Source organism: Myotis lucifugus, unplaced genomic scaffold (assembly GCF_000147115.1).
Source record: "Myotis lucifugus unplaced genomic scaffold, Myoluc2.0 scaffold_110, whole genome shotgun sequence".
In the NCBI taxonomy this organism is placed as follows: domain Eukaryota; kingdom Metazoa; phylum Chordata; class Mammalia; order Chiroptera; family Vespertilionidae; genus Myotis; species Myotis lucifugus.
The window spans coordinates 2097042-2118438 of NW_005871158.1; the positions used below are offsets into that span (position 1 = coordinate 2097042).

Genomic DNA, 21397 nt, shown 5'->3' on the forward strand with positions numbered 1-21397 from the left:
CCCTCAGTCCCCCCTCCCTCAGTCCCCCCTCCCTCAGTTCCCCCCTCCCTCAGTTCCCCTCTCTCTCAGTTCCCCTCTCTCTCAGTCCCCCCTCCCTCAGTCCCCCCTCCCTCAGTTCCCCCCTCCCTCAGTTCCCCTCTCCCTAAGCCCCCCTCCCTCAGTTCCCCTCTCACCCCCAGGACATCCGGGCTCCTAGAGCAGCCCCTGTTCCCGACCCATCAGGACCCGCAGCCTGGCTAAGCCCAGTTCCAAACAGTGGATCCTGAGGATTCCCCAAGCCCTCCCTTCCCACCTCTTCTTTTTGGCTCCAGAAGTTTATCATTAGTCTTGAATATGGCGCTGGCAGTATAAGGGCAGCCTGTTAAATAAGGCTACAGTATAAATTAAATAAAGCTTTTAACCCTGGTAACCTCTGTTAGGACAAGGGTCTCAAGGTCTGGACGGTTCTTATTAAATGTCATTTTTGCTAAATGTTGGAATGTAGCACAGCATTTTGTGGAGCAGCTGTAACGGGATGAGCTTGGCCAGAGCCTGAACCCAGGAGGGTAGCTGTAGCCAACTGCAAAGAAGAAATAAACGTGTAATTAGCCAAGTAGTGTATAGGCAATGGCTAAGCCTCTCTTCCAGGAGACAGAGCTTTGTATGCGAACCCCCCCCCCCTTCTTTTTTATTGCTGCAAGTAAATAAAACGATCAGGACTTTCAACCTTTTTCATCTCCTGACACACAAACTAATTACTAAAAATCTGCAGCACGTATTTTTTTGCCGATCTGACAAAAAAGAAAAGTATAGTTTTGACTCATTCACACTGGACAGCTATTGTTGTATTGTTGTCATTTTTTTATTTTTATTTGACAATCTAAGAGGGAAAAGAGGTCCGTGCCCCTGACTAAGCAGTCAAGGATTGTATGTTTTAAAAATGCGTGCAGCACACCAGCTGACGATCGCGGCTGTAGACAACCACATCTGGTTCTCCAAGGGAGCACCCCAAGGGGCGAACCCTGGAGTTCTGTAATGCCTCTATCCCGCTTTCCCTCTCCACAAATTTGCCGATCCTAGGTACCTCGTAAGTGGAATCGTACGTTTGTCCCTCAGTGTCTGGCTAATTTCAGTTAGTATAATTGTTACAGAAAACCAGAGAAAAACCAAGCAACGCTTAAAGAGATGGAGTTACATTTATTATTATTATTATGCGCGAGCCCAGAGAAAAATGTCTCTAGAATTCTGGGCAAAGTCACACCGGAACTTTCCTGTATTTATACCATTTTAACCTCTTTGCCCCCCAAATATGGGGTTTTCCCGGTTCCCTTTGCAAGTTCCTAAAGAGCCCTATGTGCTGGGGCTTTGAGACAACAACCAAAGGCTTGGCCTGGTGCCAGCACTGATAACTTCGTCTGGGGAAGGTTTAATGGCCCTCGGAAATGGGAGTAGTCTTATTTTCCTTATTATTTAAGCAAGCAAGTATTTACAGAAGCCAAAAATAGCAGGGTTAAAATTTCAAACAGCAGTTTTTATATAAGATGGATGCTTCATAATGTTTTCAAAGTTCATCCATGTTGTAGCATGTGTCAGAATACCTTTTTTAAAGCTGAATATGCCAATATATGTATATACCACATTTTGTTTGTCCAGTCACCTATGGATGGACATTAGTGTTGTTTCTAGTCTTTTGGCTATTGTGACTAATGCTGCTATAAACTTTGGTGCACAAATATCTGCTCTTCTGGAGGCCTTACTTTCAATTCTGTGCTTATATACCTAAGAGAATTGCTGAGTCATATGGTTAACTCTAAATTTAATTTTCTGAAAAAAACCACTGAACTTGTTTTCCACAGCTACTATGACTTTATATTCTCACTAGTAGAGCAGAAAGGTTCCAATTTCTTTACATTTTTGTCAACACCTATTATCTTCATTTTTTTAAACAAATTATAGCCATCCTCGTAGATGTGAAGTGGTATCTCATTGTGGTTTTGATTTGAGCATATTTTGACTGAAGGTAATTTACAGTGAGTGATTAATTATGTTGAGCATCTTTTCATGTTCTTAATGGCCATTTGAATATCTCCTCTGGAGAAATGTCTGTTCAAGTCCTTTGCAATTATTTTGTGTTATTTATCTTTTTATTATTGAACTGCAGTTTTTCAATATTTCCAATATTAATCACTTGTCAGATATATCATTTGAAAATATTTTCTCCTATTCAATATGTTATCTTTTTGCTTTATTTTTTTTTTAATCCTCACCCAAGGACTTGCTTATTGATTTTAGAGAGAGTGGAAAGGGGAGAGAGAGAGAAACATTGATGTGAGAAAGAATATCAATTGATTGCCTTCCATATGTGCCCCAACTGGGAAATCAAACACACAACATAGGCATGTGCCCTGACTGGGAATTGAGCCCAAAACTCTTACCAGTGGGGTGTCCTCCGTGTCCCCACCTATTGCTGGTGAAAGTGGAGCTCGTGGGATGCCATGGGAACAAGAATTTCCTGAAGGCCCCCCACAGGAGGATGAGGTATCACGGAAAGCTTTATGATGAGATAACATAAAAGGAGTTCCCCTTCAAGGTCCCATCTCCTTCTGTTCCACCATGGAAAAAGTCCCATTTTGGTCTTCAGCAGAGGTAGGATTGAAGCCACTGCCCAGAGTTTCCATTCCACGTTGAAGCACAAACCAGTCCAGCATCTGACTAGCCTAGGTTGGGTTCCTAGCTGCAGTCCACTGGGTGTAGGGCCTGGATGACTGCGCCATGCGGCTTCTAGGGCCACATGACACGGTGAGTGCAGGTCATGGAGCAAATGAGAAACAGGAGCACAAGTAGCAAGAGGGGGGCGAAGGGAGAATTCTTTGTCTCTGGGGAGTTTAGCTGGAAGCTTATCCAATGAATCCTTTGATGCACAAAAGTTCTTAATTTTCATTAAGTCTAATTGACCTATTTTGCTTTTGCAGCCATGAAATCATTGCCAAATTCAATATCATGAAGATTTTCTTCAATGTTTTATTCTGAGTTTTGCCATTTTAGCTCTTAAGTTTACATCTATGATCCATTTGGGGCACCTCATGGACCAATAAGGTGTGTTTATTTCAAATCAAGGGTGTGTGTGTGTGTGTGTGTGTGTGTGTGTGTGTGTGTGTGTGTGTATACTTCCCAGAAAGACTGGAAGAGCTTGCAAGACATATAATAGGTATTCATGACACAGGAACAAGATAGGCTTCTGCTAATACAACTGATGCCATGGATTCTGGCTCATAACTTCAATAGCCAAAATTTTTTCTTCTTTCTAATCTCCTTCTTTTAAACTCTGATCAGGAAGAATAAATATGGAAAAATTAGTGCTGATGACCCCAGATAAGCAGGAACCAAGAAATGTTGACCTGGGTGATAGCCAGAAATGTGTTGTGTAATTGCTGTCAGACTTTGGGGAAAGATAGGATTAAAAAAAAAAAAGAAAGGTAAGATCAATTCTGAAAATTGTAGAATTAATGTCTGAGGGAAGGAAAGGAAAGAAGAGGGAGAAAAAAGAAATCTAAATCTGGTATTGTGGGATTCTTGGGAGGAAAGAAAAATTTAAAGAGTTATGCATAATTCTGTGTGGAAGAGTCCAATGTTATCTATGTATTTAGTCAATGCTTAAATTGCAAATGGATGAATGAATGAAAATCAAAAGATACATTTTTCTTTAGGGAAACACTTAGCAATTCTCTATATAACCAAGAAAATTAATGACATAAGTTGGTTAGAAAGTAATTCCTTGAGTTCCAGTTGTGGGAATATGTTTAATGATGAGGCAGAAGAGACTTGTTATCTATATTTCAGAAAACCTGTTTGTTTTTCAGGCAGAAATTGACTGCTCCAGCCAACATGAATTTAAAATATCTTCTGTTTTCCAAAGCCAAGAATGTTGATTCTAATGGGACTGCCAGACAGGGTGTTCCAATTAGACCCAGACCAAAGCATCCCACAGCCACAGCAAACAGATTGTATTATTACAAATAGTACCAGCTTCTCATAGAAATCAGTTGATAGAGGTTCAGTATTCAATGGCTTATATAATTACATATGTCTAAAATATGGTAACACAAACCCTGAAGTAAAAAGCAAACATCCCAGAACAGAAACTTTGGGTCAAAGAGCAATATTCTATACTGGAATATAATTATTTCCTAATTAAAAATTAATACCAGTTCCTTCAGGAGTAAATGGAGACTGACTGGTCACCAGTATATATATATATTCTCTATGGTAGTTGTATTTAGATTTATGTAACAATTTGTACACACATCTCCTTACAGAGTATATTAGGTTTAGACATTCTTACCAAGTTCTTCTGCCATTATTATAAAGTCCCTGTGTAAATAGGAATTAATATATTCCTTCAAGTGGTTAGTGTCTAAATGTGGTATAATTTATGACTATTATAATCAAGATTCAGGCATACAGGATCTTATATAATCTACATATATAAAAGCCTAAGCGACCGGATGACCGGACAACCGGCTGGTAGCTATGACACACACTGACCACCAAAGGGCAGACACTCAACACAGGAGTTGCCCCCTGGTGGTCAGTGCACTCCCACAGCGGGAGCACCACTCAGCTGACTGATGGGCGCCAGACGCAGGGCTCGTGGCTGGCTGCTGCAGCCTGGAGACAGCAGCAGAGCAGCAGTGAGCCTACTGATCGGTGACAGCAGGCACAGCAGGGCCAGGATGAGCAAGAGTGGCAAGCAGGAGTGGCAGGTGGCATTGGACTGCTGGTTTCAGCCAATCCCTGCAGGCCACACCGAGGGACCCCACCAATGCATGAATCCATGCACTGGGCCTCTAGTCTTATATAAGACTAGAATGAAAGATGGAATACATTACATTAGCAAAAATTATTTAAAGTAACTTTTAAAAGCCTCTTAAAGACATTTATAAAGATATTTACATGTCAGAAATCTATACTAATAGCCTACGTGGTGTCACACCCTCACATCGTCACAAGATGGCCATCACAAGATGGCTGCATGCTCAGTGGAGGTGGGGCCCGGTGGCCACTCCATGTGGTGAGGCCAGGGGGTACCACAGCTCCACGTGGTGCAGAGGAGGCCGGTCCCGGTGGAGGAGGCGGGTTGTGGCAGGGGAGGGCAGTTGTGGGCAATCAGGCTGGCAGGGGAGCAGTTAGGCGTCGATCAGGCTGGCAGAGGAGCGGTTAGGGGTGATCAGGCTGGCAGGCAGAAGCAGTTAGGGGCAATCAGGCAGGCAGGTAGGTGAGTGGTTAGGAGCTAGCAGTCCCAGATTGTGAGAGGGATGTCCGACTGCCGGTTTAGGCCTGATCCTGCAAACAGGCAGTTGGACATCCCCCGAGGGGTCTCAGATTGGAGAGGGTGCGCACCGGGCTGAGGGACACCCCCCACCCCCATGTATGAATTTCATGCACCGGGTCTCTAGTCAGAATATAAAATAGATTTTAAGAACAGGAATTCTTGGTTTTGTTTTTTGTTTTTTTGTGTGTGTTTTTTTAAAATATATTTTATTGATTTTTTTACAGAGAGGAAGGGAGAGGGATAGAGAGTTAGAAACATCAATGAGAGAGAAACATTGATCAGCTGCCTCCTGCACACCCTCTACTGGGGATGTGCCTGCAACCAAGGTACATGCCCTTGACCGGAATTGAACCTGGGACCCTTCAGTCCGCAGGCCAACGCTCTAGCCACTGAGCCAAACCGGTTAGGGCTTGGTTTTGTTTTTTAAATCTTATAGTAATACTAAAGGCCCAGTGCACAAAATTTATGCATGGGTAGGGTCCCTAGGCAATCAGGGCTGATCTGCGGGCCTACTGGGGGGGCCCCGGCTGGCACCTGCCTTGGCTGGCCTGGTGCCTGAAGGCTGGAGGGCAGCTCCTGCATTGAGCATCTGCCCCCTGGTGGTCAGTGTGCATCATAGCAATTGGTCATTCCACCGGTTGTTCTGCTATTAGGCTGATTTGCATATTAGGCTTTTATTATATAGGATGATCAAAGACTAATATTATTTATGTATTGTTTAGAAATAAGATAGTTTTTGAGGTGATATAATTTTATAGATAATAAAGAGATATGCAATGTTACAAGTAACCAGTTAATATACTGGAGAGATTGGGGTATGGGCCGAATAATGGAGGTAAGAAACACCATGAAGAAACAGGTATAATGCATCTGCCTATAATCCTCCCCAGGAAGGGGAAGGGAGTCATGAGAGATGCTATTGCAACTTTCAGAGAATCATTCATTTGTGATATATATTGAGTCAGGATACATTTAAGAATGAATTATCTCATGTTTAAATAGGTCAAAGCATTGAGAAAGGACAGTGCATACAATAGCATATATTTTAACATTTTTTAATGATCCCTAGAACATAGTTGGGAGAGCTGTATCCATGTCTGCACAGAGTCTGAAGCCACCACAAAGAGAAATAGACATGTCCATTTTCTCACATCAGCTGCCACCATCAACAATCGCCAGAGAAGGGAAAGGGCTAAATCTAAAAATATTCTCTAGAAATGTTGGCTGTTCATGGCTCCTGCCAGGCCTGTAAACAGGAGACAGCTTTCTGGAGGAAGAGTGGGCATATTGAGTGGGCATGGATAAGGAAGAAAATTAGCTCAGTGCTGAGGTTAGGAATCACCTCACCCCCAAATCAGGGCATCTTAAGAAAGACTCATTTGCATCCAGGGATCAACAGACTCAGCAAGAAGCAGCAAGAGAAGTTGTATGGACCAGGCTATGGAGGAGAGGCAGCTAACCAATGCTCAGAGACCATTCCCAGGGCCCAGCCCCACTTAGCCTTCCAGAATGAAAGGTCCTGCCTTGGGAGAGAACTGCTTGACTCAGAGCATTGCCCAGGTGGAGGTGGTGAAATGGGCTGCAGAAGTGAGCCTGGCTTATGAAAAGTATATGCTATTTATGAAAGTTAATAGGACTGATTGCTAAAGGCAGGAGAGTTGGTAAAGCCTCATCCTCCAGTTGTCAGCTGGGAAATAGAAGAGATAATTAGGTGGGGAGGGGGGGGCGTGCCAGAGAAACTGGGATTCCAGCAATTAGGGGGCATGGTTTCAGAGTAATAATTTGTTTTTTTGCCTTTGATGGGGAATGGGGAAAGAGTTACCTGCATTGTCTAACTCAGATTAGTGGTCTATGAAACACCAGTGTCACAACATAATGCACATAGCATTCTACAGTTTACAAATATTTGTTAATTTAATGGATGAGTAAAATGTCTGAGAACTCATACAAATGGTGTGTGTGCATGGCTGAGAGAGGGGGTGAGAGAGTAGATGCATTGTATATGTGCGCTATGAGGAAGGTAGAGTGGGACCAAATGAATGGAGACTAATGGAGAAGGAATATTGTCCTTCCACTAGTAAATATAGTAGTGTGGGTTAAAGCACATCCAGATGAAAGCATTCTGGCCAGGAACACACTCCAAAAGGTGAAGACTGCAGACTAAAGAAAATACATGAAGATTGAGAGGGAAGTAAAAACCCTATAAGCCTAGGAAACAGCATGTAAGGTAAGAGAATGATTAACATGAAAGTGAAACAAGTTAATGTGTATTTTTAGAAAATGTTCTAGATAACTGTGGAATAAAAACTGTCAAATTGTAAGGTATTGTTGAATATTAGGAGTTTTATTCACCTATTTTATGTCCTTCATTGACAGAACACTTCAAACATGCTATCCTAAGAAAAGAAATTACAGAATTAACTCTAAAAAGAAGTCCTGCCCAACCCCATAGCCTGTGTTCACACTTTCCCTTCCACTCACCCATGTAGGAGTGGGTGAGTGACCAGTAGAACACTGCTTTTTCCAGCAGGATGCTTTGTTTCACAAGATATCTGAGGAACTTTTGACTAAATAAATTATTTTGTAAGGTGTAATATATAATATGGACAATTCGAATTTTTTTTTCTGAATAAAAGTAGAACACCCCGGCTGGGTGGCTCTGTTAGTTGGAATGTTGTCCCATATACCAAAAGATTACAAATTCATTTCCTAGTCAGGGCAAACAGCTAGGTTGCAAGTTTGGTCCCCCATTAGGACTTGTATGGGAGGCAACTGATCAATGTTTCTTTCTCTCTCTAAAAATAAATTTTAAAAAACATATCCTTGGTGAGGATTTTTTTAAAAGTGCCACTCATAAAATTTTAGCTGACATTTTCCCCAAATCAGAAAATATCCTAGAATGATTTGTTTTCAATTATAGTAATTTTTCTAGAATTCCCCTATACCTGGTCCTTGGCTCTTTCTAAAAACCATATTACTTCCCTTAAACAGCAGTTCTCACTGATTTTTGTTGTTGTTACTGTTTAAATGTTGCAATTAGAAAAAGTATATATATATACATATATATTTTTTAATATGTTTTTTATTGATTTAGAGAGAGAGGAAGTAAGATGGAGGGAGAGAAACACTGATGAGAGGGAGAAACATCAATCAGCTGCCTCCTGCACATCCCCTACTGGGAACTGAGCTCGAAAACTGGGCATTTTACCCTGACCAGGAATCGAACTGATGATCTCTTGGTGCATGGGATGACACTCAACCAACTCAGCCACACCAGCCAGGGCTAGAAAAAAGTATATTTTAAAAATGTCTCTGACTTTGAACAAATTCCCATTTTATTCGCAACATTGGCTGTTACCTAGAGCAGACAAAGTATACAGAAGATATAGCTTTCCTTAGACTTTACTCTCAAGTGGCATTTTTCTCAACATATTTATATACACAAATCACATAAAAATATATATAGCAAAGCATCTTCTAACCAGCTCTGAAAATTTTAATTTTTTTATTTCTCCCAACCTAACATCTGAGCTGCCATATGTTTTGAAATTTTCCAACTCATGGAGATTGCATAGCAAGTCATAAACCTGCATATTGTAAAGTACATGACTGAAAAATTTCTAACACAGAAGATAAGAATCACTGATCCACATGCAAATGGGAAAATGTACATACACACCTCAAACACAAATCTGCTAAAAATATATATATTTATCAAGTCACCTTAAACTTATGCAATGTCAATTATATCCCAATAAAGCTGGGAATAAATGAATAGGGAAATTTGTTCTAGTCACGTGGTTGTTAAAGTTTTGCTTCGAAATTTGTCTGCCTTTGTTCAGTCTCCAGAACCCTTTTGTAGTCTTGTTTTTCTATATTTTGTCCAGAGTATTACCATTTTTATTCATGAGAGGAGTGGTTTGTTAGATACTCAAACTTCTCCATATCAAAAGCAAACCAGGACTTACTTAAATCTTGTATTGTTACTAAAATGTTGGGCCCAAATATGCGATTTCTTTGATACACCAAGATTTGTATAAAACTTTCTTAGGATATAGTTAGTGACAACCCGAAATCAAAAAGTAATATTATTTTTCAGTAGTTACTCATGTACTCTACATCACAAAAATCTCACTTTCTGTATTAACACTTCTTCACTTTAAGTATATTAGTATGAACTTTCAAAATAAAATTTTCAGGATGATTGCATCATGGAGTTACTCTAAAAAGGAATTTCTACCTTCATTTTTTAAAATAGTAACTATTCCTCTCCTGACTTTCAATGAGTTTGCTTATTTATAGTTAACAATTTGACTTTGGAAAGGAGGGGACGGAAAATCTTAAAGATATAGATTTTGAAATCTTGGCTATTTAAAGATGTCAGAATTGGGAATAAAGCTCTAAAAGTATAGTACACATTGGTAGTTTAAAAAATAATAATTTTCAGAATTTGTGAATATTCTATAACAAATGGTGTACGTAACTCTGATATGAATGAAGTTGACCATTATGTTGTTTTAATAATATATGTAAAATAATTTAAATGATTCTGTTTTACTCCCTCTACTCTCCCTGGATGAATACTCTAGATGCCTGCCAAAACTCATCTTTCCTATCTTTCATGCAAAGTTATAACTAGACCTATTAGCTAGGGACAACAGCTGTGACTCTCACTTGCAGTTAAGTGTAGCCACATGACTGAGTTTCTGCCAATCAAATGTGATACAAGTAAAGTGTGTCACTTGTGACTCAGCCTTAAGATACATTCTCTTTCCCACCGGCTAGAACTCATAGTGACCCAGTTTTGACCATGCAGGTGGCAGCAATGCCCCAGGATGAAAGCACAACATGATAGATAGAACATGGGTCCCTAAATGGTCAAAACCAGTAGGGCTGTCTGCCGATTGCAACACTAACAGCATACCACTACATGAGAGAGGAATAACATTTACCTTCTTTAAGAAACTCAGTAACATTAGGTGTCTTGTTTCAGCAGGTTAATCTTACCCTAACTAATGCATCCTGAGTTTGGTCTCAACTCTTCCAGGCAGCAGATTCAACCATTGCTCTACCCCATGCCCTTTTACACAGGGCACCAGAAGCAAGAGCACCTGTCATTCCAACTATAAGAGTCCTTCCAGGCAGCTATGTCAGTTGACTGAACATTGGGGCTAGGTAGATAGAAGTTATTGTCTAAAGTAACTTTGACCAAGGCCAACATAAGAAATAACAGTTATGCTTCATTCCCAGAAACTCTCTTAAATGAGGGGCTAAAATGAACTGTCTTAAAATCCTCCATTCTTCCCCTCCTGACCTCATTCTTTGTCTCTGGCACAAACCCACCCAACTTCTCCCCAGACTTCTTCCAAAGTGAAGCTAAGAGGCTCAAGAGCATCATTTTTAACAACTCCAGAAATTGCCATTCACATCAGAGTCCAATTAGTGTTTTGTACGCTTGGTTTTCCCTATCACTGTATAATGTTATTACCATTAGGTACAGGTCCCAACTCTGAGACAGTAGGAAGGAGCTGAACATTTCCTCTTTTCTTGTGATAATTCAACCCTTCTTGATTAAATTTGTACCATGTTCTTGGCTTACCTGAGTCTTGAGAGCAAAAGAATGCAAAAATATTCCATTGTCTCCCTGGTATGTCTGTCTTAACATCTCACTGACCTGATGAGTTGACTCATGAATTGACTAACTTCCCAGTCTGTTTTAAATACTTACCCTTGGTATATCCCTTCCTCCAATGCAGGTGTCTCCATTTCAATTTTTCTTCTAATTAATACCTCCCTCACAATAACCTCTTTCTTCCAAACCATGAGAGGACATTTCTTTTTCTAATTTCATTGTGTATCTTTGAATGCAATCGGATTCTTGATTAAGTTGCCATTTTGTAACTTCCTGTTAGAATTCCCATTCCCCACACCTTTCTGAGCCCTTTTATAGTGACCTTATGGTCTGTCTTGGGCTCCAGGAGTATCAGAGATGCCTGCAGGCTAACCAAACTTCTTTGCTTTTCCTCAGCCCAGAGCTGACTACATTTCCCAGTCCCATTGTATTTTATAAGACCTAATGACTAAGTTCTATTACACAGTTAGAACAGATGTGTCATCTTGGGGCCAAGGCAGTTAAAAGACAGTGTGCTATCTTCACACTGCTTTTAATCCTTGGCAGGCCAGATGAAAAGGGTCCAGGAAGAACTCGAGGTCCAGAGGAAAATGAAGCCTAAAGACAGAGGAGCCTGGGTCCCTGAAAGATCCTGTGGAAGGCCCCCTGCCAAACAGCTAATAAGACTGATAAAAACAAGAAATAAATTTTTGTCATTTCCTGAAATATATTTTTATTGATTTCAGAGAGGAAGGGAGAGGGAGAGAGAGATAGAAACATCAATGATGAGAGAGAATCATTGATTGGCTGCTCCCTGCACGCCCCCTACTGGGGACCGAGCCCACAACCTAGGCTTGTGCCCAGACCGGGAATCAAACCTAGACCTCCTGGTTCATAGGTCAACGCTTAATCACTGAGCCATGTCGGCTGGGCAAATTTTTCTTATTTTAAGCCACTGAGATTTGGATGTGGGGAAAGAGAAAGAAAGTTTGTTACTATGTTATAGCTTAGCCTTCCCTAACACACCAAGTAACTTTTCCTCAGTTATACCTGAATATCCTCTAATTGAGATTTTTAAATCAAAATAATTATGTGAAATAACTAAATCACACAAAAGATCAATTTAAACACTCATTTTTCTTAATAGGTTGCTATTCAGATTGTAATCACTGATATTTTCTAACTGAGGAGAGAAAATATTAGGATGGTTTCAATTATTTTTTGAGTAAATGTTTTAATTGAACCATAATATACATACATATACACATACATACATAGAAGTATAAAAGTCCTAAATACGAAACTTCAAGTATTTTCTTTACAAAGTGAACACCCTGTATTACCAACCTTCTGGTGAAAAAACAAAATAATTATCTTCCTGTAAATATCACTTCCATAGATTACTATTGCCTATACCTAAACTTCATATAAATTAAATAATATAATATGTACTCTTTTAAAATATTTTTATTGAATTCAGAGAAGAAAGGAGAGGGAGAGAGAGATAGAAACATCAATGATGAGAGAGAATCATTGATTGGCTACCTCTGGCACGCCCCCTTCTGGGGATTTTGCCCACAACCCAGGCATGTGCCCTCAACTGGAATCGAACCTGGGATCCTTCACTCCACAGGCCGACGCTCTATCCACTGAGCCAACCCAGCTAGGGCTAATATGTACTCTTATGTGACTAACTTGTTCCTCTCAATATTATGTTTATGAGACTCATACATGTTGTTGAATGTAGTAAATTTGAGTTTTATTGCTGTCTAGTATTCCATTTTAAGAATATGCTAAATTTCTTTAAGCATTCCTCTGTTGATGGATATTGAACCAGGAAGCAGCCCAGACATGAATATGCCACACCTTGATTTTGGACCTTCCAGACTCCAGAACTGTGAGAAATAAATTATTGTTTATAAGCCATCCAGTCTATGGTATTTTTTATAGCATATGGAACAGATTAAGATAGACATTATTTGTTTCCATTTTGAAGCAATTACTAATAGTGGTGCTATGAACATTCATATACATGTCTGTTGGTGTACTTATGAATGTATCTCTGTTTGGCACATGTTCAGTTTTAACAAATACTGCCAATCCATTTTCAAAGTAGTTGTACCAGTTGACTTTCTCTCTAATAGCTCCACATCCTAGCTAATTCATTGTTAATTGTTTAATGACAACTACCCTGATAGGTGTGAATATTATCCCATTGCAGTTTTAATTTGTATTTCTCTTATGATTAAAGAGTCTGAGCATCTATTCATATGTTTATTGGCCATTTATAGCATCTATTTTTTGCATATGTGAAATGCCTAACCCAGGTTTTTACCGCCTCCTTTTCTTTTAAACTGATTTGTAGGCATTCTGTATGTATTCCAGGCATGAGTCTTTTGTCAGCTATGCATATTGTAAATATTTTCTCCTGCTCTTTAGCTTGCCTTTTCACCCACTTAACAGTGACTCTTAATAAACAGAAGTTCTTAATTTTAATGATTTCAATTTATCAATAGTTTCCATTTTTGTTAGTGCCCAGTTTAAGAAATCTTGGCCTATTCCATGTTCATAAAGATATTCCCCTATGTTATCTTTTAGAAATGTTATTACTTTGGTTTCCACAAGAACTGATTTTTGTGTATGGATTTTCTGTGTGGATATTCAATTGTCCTGGCACTATTCGTTGAAAAGAGTATCCTTTTTCCCACTGCCCTGCGGTGGCACCTTTGCCATATACAAAGTGTGAGCTTATTTTTGAACTCTATTCTTTTCCATTGGACTAGTTGTCTATCATTGTGATAAGACCACACTGTCTTAATTATCACTTTAGAATAAGTCTTGGTATTTGGTAATAAAAATTTTTCAACTTTATTCATCTTTAAGACTTTCTTTTTATATGTGTTCCCATATAAATTTTAGAATTGGTTTGTCGAGTTCTACAAAAAAAATGCTACTGGGATTTTGATTAGCATTGCATTGAATTGATAGATAAATTTGGAGAAAACGGAAATCATATAATATTGTTATTATCAAGTGATTTCCTGTTTATTAATTTGTATTTTAATTCTTTGTTTTGTAAATTGGGGTATTAGTTCCATGAAAGCAGGAATTTTACCTATTTTGTTTGTTGCTCCATCCCAGAAGCTAGCACATTGTAGGTTCTCAATAAGTATTTTTTGAAGTAGTTAATTAATATCTTCCTTTCCTCCTTTGCTTGGTAATTGCAAATCATATGCCATTTCTTTGGGGGAACTTTTTCCTGATGTCCAGACTGGGCCAGGGCCCCCTCTTATCAGTCCCTTGTTATGACATCCTGTACTTCTCTTTCTTAGCACTTACCTACACACTATTATACAACAAAAATAATTATTATACAATGTTATGTAATTATTTGATGACCATCTCCCATCTAGAATGTAAGCTCTGTGAGTACAAGGACCAAGTATGTTTTAATTTTTTATTCACTGCTATACTTCCAGTACCTGGCCTGGTACTGTGCACAGGCAACTGTCAAAAAAATTATTTTCTAAAAGAGGCCTAGACTCTGCTGTTTATTAAAAATAGAAGTTATTATAGGCCAATGCTTTGATATCATAACATCAAAAAAATCTCTCTAGATGCTTTCTGCTGCTTTCATCCTCTGGATTTTTTGGTGAAAATTCTCTATCAGATATCGTAGAGAGGGAGTCCTTCATGACCCTTACCCAGACTGGCTGAATCAGAAGACTCTGCTAAAATGGAACTCAGGAGGCTACATTGCTAAGAAACTCTGTGAGTAACTGGTGCAGTGGTGAGTTTGGTGCACTTCTTTGCATTACATTCATGACACTGCTGCTTCTTTATCTCTCTGGGCTCCATGATTTTGTAACACTGCTCTGGGGCCCGTTTCTCTCATCATCCCTGCCCATGTGTGTTCTGCTTCTGCTCTCAAGCCTGCACTTTCTCTTTGGCCATCTGCCCTCGAAGGACAGCTGGAAGGCCACCCTGACTGCCTAGTTAAAAACCTCATTAATCGCATCTTTATCTTTCTGGTCATGCTGACCACCCGGGCTACAGAGGCCACACACTGTCACAGCTCTCTGATCCAACTTCAGAGACGGTAAAAAGGAAATAGCCCACGATTTAGGGAATTTTGAACCAGGAAAGCACAATTGGCTGTCTGTGTGACCTTCAAAATGTCACTTACCTGCTCTTCACTCCAGGTACAATAATACCTGACATCCCTATCTTAGAAGTGTTGTGAGGGTCAAGTAATATCATGTATCATGTCAGAACTTTATAAACTATACATGGATATATAAGTATTAACTATAATTAATAACCTCAACCATTCAACTCTTTGCATGATGGGAGAGACTATTGACACAGTGTGGAGTTTGATGAGAAAAGACATCCCCCTAACACTGCTTTGTTCCTTCTAAGAAATAAGCCAACTGGCTAACTGTTGTCTCCTCTGACTTCAAAATGTCCCATACACTGTAGTTAGGGCTGAACAGTAAAATCTCTTAACATTTTATTACATTACAATATTTGGGTATTCTTTATTTTTATTTGGGTTCTGTTAACATTTTTGAGCCTGTTTATTTTGCACTACTCGTCTATATGGGTTACATAAACTTGCCTTGGTAAAAACTAATATTTTTTCAAGTAATGAAAGTAGAAAAGTCTCAAGTTGTTCTTTCAAAAAGTAAAAAACATTAATCTATCAGGTGACATAATGACTTCCACCTCTGTAATGAACTTTAATAATCCCTCCCCAGTAGTCTATCACCCAATCCTGCTCATTCTAATCTATAATGCGCAATTCCGTCCTCTCCCCTTCACCTCTGCTGCCATTGTCTTGTTCCATTCCCTCCTGACTTAACTGCCTTCATTTGCTGCCTTCCAATTCTCCCTTCACACCGCCATCGGGGGTCAGCAAACTATGGCTCATGGGCCAAGGCCGGCCCATAACATTTTATTGGATCACAGCTACACTCCTTCATTTACATGTTGTCCGTGACTGCTTTGGTGCTACAACTCCAGGACTGAGTAGTTTTGAAAGAGACCATACGGCCTGTGTAGTGGGTTGAATAATGAGCCCCCAAGAAATATGTTCACCTCCAAATCCCTGGAACCTATAAATGTTACCTTTTTGCAGATGTGATTGATTAAATACAGGATCTTGAAATGAGATCATCCTGGATTATCCAGGTGAGCCCTAAATTCAATGTCAAGTGTTCTTATTTGAGACACATGGAGAAGAAAACACAGAGAAGGTGATGTGAGGATGGAGGCAGAGATTGGAATAATGTGGCCACAAGCCAAGGAAAGCAAGGAATGCCTGGCACCACCAGAAGCTGGAAGACACAAGGAACAGAATCTGCCCCCTAGAACCACGGGAGGGAACATAGCCCTTTTGGCATCTTGATTCTGGCCATCAAGCCTCCAGAACTGTGGGAAAACTAATTTCTGATATGTTAGCCACCAAGGTTGGGAACTGTTTACAATAGTGTTAGGAAATTAATGCAGCACACAATTCTAAAATATTCACTATCTGGTCTTTGAAGACAGTGTTTGCTGACCCTTGCATTGGAATCATCTTTCTAAAGTACAAGTCATATATAGCCCCTTATTTCAGAAAACAACAACAACAAAAACCCCAAACTTACTAGCATGACAATGAGGAATTTCTTAACTTGCTCCTGTCTGTTTCTCCAGCTGTATATTGCCTACTTTCTCACTTTTCTCCTTTTTTTAAAAAATAAACTTTTAATTTTATAATACTTTTAAATTTACTGAATAATTGCTAAGATAGTATAGAGGGTTTCCATATACTGTGAACCCAGTTTTTCCTAATTATTAACATTTTACATTAGTGTAACATATTTGTCACAGTTGACCAAAGGGTCCCAGGTTCAATTCCAGTCAAGGGCATGTACCTTGGTTGCAGGCTCCTCCCAGGCCCAGGTCAGGGTGCATGCAGGAGGCAACCAATCAATGTGTTTCTCTCACATTGATGTTTCTGTCTTTCCCTCCTCTCTCTTCCACTCTCTCTAAAACAGCGGTCACCTGCCGAAACCGGTTTGGCTCAGTGGATAGAGCGTTGGCCTGCGGACTGAAGGGTCCCGGGTTCGATTCCGGTCAAGGGCATGTACGTTGGTTGCGGGCACATCCCCAGTAGGAGATGTGCAGGAGGCAGCTGGTTGATGTTTCTCTCTCATCGATGTTTCTGACTCTCTATCCCTCTCCCTTTCTCTCTGTAAAAAATCAATAAAATATATTTAAAAAAAAAAAAAAAAACAGCGGTCACCAACCTTTCGGGCCTTACAGACCACTAAACTCATAATTTTAAATCCCGCGGACCACTAATATGATTTTTTAAAAAAAGATAAATACATTTGTAAAATGATCAGAGAACTTCCATTTTATTAATATAAAATGTACCTATCTTTATATATAAAACCCTAATAAGCAAATAGACCAAAGGGCAGAACAACCGAATAACCCGTCACTATGATGTGCGCTGACCATCAGGGGGCGTGCACAGAACATGGCAGGCATCAGCAGCAGGCAGCAGAGCACAGAACATGGTGGGCATTGGCTGCAGCAGGATGGTGGAGCAGGTGAGTGGGGGTGCCAGACCAATGTGGGGCACCTGTTGCTGTCATTAGGGCGAGCCTCTGGTGGTCACTGAAAATTCTTTGCTCCCGAGCACCGCGGTCCCGCTGGGCACTCACACCTGCTGCCAGCACTGGCCCCACTCACACCCAGCACTGTCAGCGGGTGCAAGTGGTGGCTGCCAGCCCCAATTGCCCCTCAGGGCTTCTCCACATACCACTGCTCCAGAGGGGTGATCAGGGCAGCAGCTGCTGTTCGAACCGGCTGACGGCGCCGGCCCCACTCGCACCTGCTGCTGGCCGTCAGTGGGTGTGAGTGGGGCTGGCACTGTCAGCGCATGGGAGCGGCAGCGGTGGGAGCAGGCTTCTGGCAGACAGGGGACCAGGGGCCACAGCTGGAGGGGCTGGGCAGGGGTGCAGAGGATGGGCCGAGACCCGCCCCTTTGCCCACTGCAGCCTTGCAGCCCACAGTTCCTTTTAAGGTGCACAAATTCATGCACTGGGCCCTAATTTAATATAACAACATTATAAATATTTTTTTAATCATAACAAAAATCCTTCAAAAGGTTGTTTAATTGTAACGAATTTATTAAAGTAAATTTAATTTTTACAAAATAATTGAAGCTTATTTAAGTATTAAGCATTTTTAGAGTGTGATATTTGCTCCTGTTTGCTTGAAATAAGTTTATGGATTTTTGGCTCCAATGATGTTATTGCAAGAGGGAGAGCCGTATTTATTTCAAGCCGAGACCCGTACCAAGTTTTAATTGCTGTGGAAATTAACAACAAAACAAACAAACAAACAAACAAACAAACAAAAAAGAATTAGAGATGTTAGTCATACTCCAGAGATATTTTTGAGGTATTAACAAGGGGACTTGACAAATGAAGAGCTAGAGCAGTGGTTCTCAACCTTGGCTGCACATTAGAAACACCTGGGAATCTTTTTTAAAATCCTGATTTTGGGGCCTCATCCTCCGGAAATTCTGTTTCTTTGTTATGGGGTGAGGCCACAACATTAGTAACAAAGAAACAATTTCTGGAGGATGAGGCCCAGAAATCAGGATTTTAAAAAGATTCCCAGGTGATTCTAATGCGCAGCCAAGGTTGAGAACCACTGATGTAGAGGATAAGAATAGAGTGGAATTAATCACTGACCTCTCAAGATCATCCATACCCGAGCGATACTAATCACGTGTCACTCTTCATTCTTGCCATGAGAGCCAAGGTCTCAAGCTCTTACATGTTTTGAACCTTCCAGCTAAATGCCTTTTTTCTCCCCCAATCATCTCTCTGGTAAATAATTTCTCTCCAATATTCTGTTCTTTCTAATCTTCTTCACTGCTTCTGGGAAGTCTTCCACTACTTTGCCTTCTTGTCCTCCCTCCGCTCTACTTTCCTGAGTCGGGTAGCTTCCACCCTTTCTCTTCCCATAGAGCTCATACATCCTTTTAGCACCCTGTACTGTGCTGTTTGATTTGCTTACATATCTGTCCCTGGAAGGCATTGCATCATATTCATAGTACAGTCCCTGGCACAGAGAGAAGTTAATGTTTAATTGATCAAGTCTTCACTATAATTTCTCAGAAACAGAAAACAAATTACTTATAAGTTTCATATAAGAACTATTATCAAAGCAATCACTGGTAAATCTAAAATATAGCTAATGTCACCCACAGTGTACTTACAACTTCTGATCTTTTGCAAGCACATTCCGTGTCATTCTAAAATATGTTTCATGGAACTGCCTATTGAGAGGCATGTGTAGCAAAGCCATGCTTTGATAGTTTCAGCCTTCAGTTTTAAATTCCGTTACTCTTCTGGTTTGAAGGAAGAACCACAGTCACCATTCCTTTTTTATTTTTATTTTTATTTATTAATTTGAGAGAGAGATAGAGAGAAACATTGATTTGTTGTTCCCTTATTTATGCATTCATTGGTTGATTCTTGTATGTGCCCTGAGAGGGATTGAACCTGCAACCTTAGCACTCTAACCAATCGAACTACCTGGCCAGAACCACAGTCTCCATTTCTAAAAGTTAAGAATCACTAATGTAAGTCAAAGAACTAAAGGCCTAAATGTTTATTAACTGAAAGTTTATGTGGATGTTTTTAAACATGGTGTGTGTGTGTGTGTGTGTGTGTGTGTGTGTGTTTCCATTCCTTATCTTTTAGAATACTCTCTTCTGTTTCAACAAAATTAGATTATGGTTATTAACTTAATTACCTTGATTTACAAATGTAATCAGTTCACACTGATTATGGAGGTGTTTTTCTTCTTATAAAGTTACTTGCCTTGTATTCTTTTCATATTAGAAACATGTTCACAAGTTGGCTATATTTTTATAAATAATAGACACTGCATTTCCTAAGATCAAGAGCAACTGCAACATCTATGCCTTGTTCAGCTTTTTATAGGTTCCTTTCAGGAGTTTCTCAGGGGAAAAAAATGATGTTCTGCTTGGTCCTGTTTTCTTGTCTGCTGCAGCAGATTGTAGTATAAAACACTTTGAAACTCTGAAATTGAGGTTGTACAAATGTAGCTATTTTTTTCACAACATTTCATCTTAAAATGCCAGCTAATTCTCCGTGAAGAGGCACTTTAGAAATCTTAACTCCAGAGTGCAAGTCAGAAGATTATGGCTGATTTCTAGACCACAGAGATTCAAAGTTGGTCACTATATTTATGCAAACTACAAAGAGTTTGCTATTTATTCCTATTATGTGTAGGATACTATTGTTTACATTTACTTGTTAGTTTGAGTCAGTTACACCAATTTTACATATAAATTCCTAGGAATCAGGATCTAATACTGTTAAAAATACTCTGTTTTGTATTTTAGATACTGATATGTATATATATGGGTGTTTTAAAAGTAATATTTAATGACAATATGGCAACTTTCAAAAGTTCTTTCTGGAAAAACACCCTCCCCCCAATATCATCAAACATAAATAAGATAGCTTGATGAGCCATATTCAATTAAAAGTACTCTTTTAAACAGTCTTTCACCATTAAAGAATTCTGACCTCTGACCTTGCTTTATTTTTAATGAGAAAATTTGACCCTTATCTGTGAGGGAGGCCTCTCTTTCTAATATACATATATCTTGTTCTCATTAGCTAAACAGCCAGCTGTAGGCTGGACTCCTCTTTGGGTACAGTTTCCCTGCCTCCATCATCTCCAGAGCTTAGATGGGAAGTCTTTTATTTGCATTCCATACTGGCCCTGTTCATATTTAGACTAAATCAACTATGTCTAAGCCAACTCAATTAAAATGCTGTTAAGCTGCTATTAAATATCTTCAGGGCAGGAGATAACTCACAGCATCTCTAGTGATAACAGTGAGTGTGGGAAGAAGAGAAAGGAGAAGGAAAATGAAGAGAAGAGAAAGGAGGGGCAGGGAAGGGAAATCTTTAGAGAAGCCTTGAAAATACTGGCTTTTCTTATTAAAATACTAGAGCCCAGCACATGAAATTCATGTGTGGGTATGGTCCCTAGGCCTGGCCTGTGATCAGAGCCATCTTTCCCAGTGGCCCACAGCCGGCCCTGCCCCCCCCCCCAGCTGCCACCCACCCCCAGTTTCCCATTCACCATTAGGTGATTGGTGCCTGATGGGCAGGGGAAGAGACTGAGAGTTCGGCTGTTTCCGCCTGCTCGCTGGCCCTGCACCCACTCCGGGTGGCCAACAGGCGATCAAAGCCTGTTTGCCTCGGAAAAGCACCGAGAAGAGGGCAGTGCACCTCACAATAGACTGGTACAGGGGTCACTCTAGTGTGTTCTGCCTTAAAGGCAATTTGCATAATTACGTCTATATTATATATGCCTTTCCCACATCCTCCACAGGCTTTGCGGCGCAGAGAGAAAGGAGGAAA

The 21397-nt window shown here is 40.1% G+C and overlaps 1 pseudogene; it reads right to left on the bottom strand.

Moving 5' to 3' along the window:
• Positions 1–450: 450 nt before the first annotated feature.
• The window catches only part of LOC102420671, a 98476-nt pseudogene continuing 77529 nt past the window's right edge, over positions 451–21397 (bottom strand).